This window comes from Mandrillus leucophaeus, unplaced genomic scaffold (genome assembly GCF_000951045.1).
Source record: "Mandrillus leucophaeus isolate KB7577 unplaced genomic scaffold, Mleu.le_1.0 Scaffold98, whole genome shotgun sequence".
NCBI lineage: Eukaryota > Metazoa > Chordata > Mammalia > Primates > Cercopithecidae > Mandrillus > Mandrillus leucophaeus.
The window spans coordinates 322357-324841 of NW_012110696.1; positions in this window are offsets into that span (position 1 = coordinate 322357).

Genomic DNA, 2485 nt, shown 5'->3' on the forward strand with positions numbered 1-2485 from the left:
CCTCAGTCTTCTGAGTAGCTGAGACGACAGGCACGTACCACTGCACCGGGCTTTATTTTCAACTTTTTGCTCTAATTTCTATAAAATTTCCTCAATCTTATCTTCTAACTCTTCTACTGAGTTTTCAATTTCCATGATCCTATTTTTAATTTCCAAGTGCTCTTTATATTCTCTCAATGTTCCTTCTTTATGGCACCCAGTTCTTTTTTCATAAATACAAAATTTTATCTTTCCTTCTTGAAGATATTAATGACAGTTTTTTTCCAAGCTGTCTTCTCGCAGAACAGTCTCTGTTTCCTCCCGGAGGGGATCTGGCTCCCTGCCAGTTTCTAGCTATCCTGCTTATTTTTAGCTCCCCGTCACCCACACTCCTACATGGAGCCACAAATTCCTGAGCCTTTGGTGGGGGAATATGAGGGCCTGGGTCTGGGGGTATGGGGAGCCCTGCTCTCTGTCCTGGGGGCCACCAAAGTTGTAGTTAGTCCTTCCTTCTGAGCCCCAGTTTCCCAGCTGTTCAATGAGGACTACATTTCCCCTGGGCTCTTCCCAGCTGCAGGGACTTTTCAGCCTGGGGAGGAGCCTGCAGGGAGCCGCCAGGTACCTAATTCGCCCCTAGGAGCATCTCTCCTGGGGTTTGTCTTCCTCGGCAGTTTCTGTCTCCAAAAACCTCTTTGTTATAAATAACTCCAATCAACATTAAGCTTTACCATCAAACATCGTAATTTGCAGACTACACTTTAGCCACCGCCCAACACTGGAGTTCAGAGGTAACACCGTGGCTATCAGCACATGCCTCAAACGGCACCTGCACCGTCACTGGCAGCTGAGATGAGGGCTCCGTGGGGAATGAAATACAGACACCCCACTCTGTGTGGAGGGGCTGGGGTGGAACAGGAAGGAGGCCAGAAGAGCGACCTCTGGGAGGAGGAAAATGGCTCTGACAAGGAATGGGAGCCACCAGAGACCTAAGAGCCACCCTCACCACCTAGCCCAGGGGCTATGCAGCTCAGGGCTCTCCTGGGCATCACCCCTACAGGTGGCATCACCTCTACCTTAGGGGCACATCACCCTCATCCAGATGAGGTGGCCTGGGAGCAGCAGAGAACTTGACACACACCAGCTATCATGGATGTTTGCTACAAATGTCTTTAATACATGACAAAAGTAAGCTGTGGCTAATTTTCATTGAACAGATGCAACCATCAAGGCTAGAGAGGGGAAAGATCTGTCAAGGCCACCAGAACCTGCGGGTCACACGCCAGGGTCTCCCACTCCGGGGCTGTGCAGGCTTCTTGCTGTGCTCATCTGTCCTCAGCTGCTGTGTGCCACACCCACCCATCATTGGAGTTTGTCAGAGACGCCAGGCCAACAAGAGCCCCTGGGTTGTCACTCCTCCCAGGTCTTGGGGATGCTGCCTAGGAGAAACCGGCTCTGCTGCCCTCACTCCTAAGGGGCTCCCAGAAGAGGCCAAGGGTCCAAGAGCTGGTTCCTTGGCCCAAGGCAGGGCTGTCCAAATCCTAAGGTCCCTCTGCTCCCATAGGAAGGCTTCTAGAAGCCTCTCTCTAGGGCGTGACCTGGTTTGACATAGGACGACTGAGCTAAGGGGATTCAGGACAAAGTTTTCTCCCATAGTGTGGCTGGGATGCTCTCTGAGGCCTAGCATTTAGGAAGTAAAAGAATTATGGAGGCCAGGTTGTGGCTCACGCCTGTAATCCCAGCACTTTAGGAGGCTGAGGCGTGAAGATCGCTTGAGCCCAGGAGTTCAAGACCAGCCTGGGCAACATAGTGAGACACCCCCCCGCCAATGCCCCACTGCTCTACAAAAAATATAAAAATCTCTACAAAAAATATAAAAATTAACCTGGTGTCGTGCAACACACATGTAGTCCCAGCTACTCAGGAGGCTGAGGTGGGAGAATTGCTTGACCCTGGAAGGTAGAGGTTGCAGTGAGCCGAGATGACACCATTCCCTCCAGTCTGGGCGACAAAGCCAGACCTTGTCTCAAAAAATAAAACTACGGGCCGGGCACAGTGGCTCACGCCTGTAATCCCAGCACTTTGGGAGGCCGAGGCAGGCCCACCACTTAAGGTCAGGAGTTCAAGACCAGCCTGGCCAACATGGCAAAAGCCCGTCAATACTAAAAATACAAAAATTAGCCGGGGGTGGTGCTGTGCACTTGTAATTCCAGCTACTCAGGAGGCTGAGGCAGGAGAATCACTTGAACCCGGGAGACGGAGGTTGCAGTGAGCTGAGATTGCACCACTACACTCCAGCCTGGGCGACAGAGCGAGACTGTCTTAATAAACAAACAAACAGACGGCCCTCAGCGCTCAGGGGCCCATGCTGGGGAACTGCGCGGGTCTGCTCTGAGACAAACGTGGAGACCACTCCGGAGCGAGGGTGGAGAGGTGCTGGCGGCGCTGGTCCGGGCGCAGGTTGCGGGGCGGGGCGGGGCTGGGCGGGGCGCTCGCGCTGGCCCCTGCC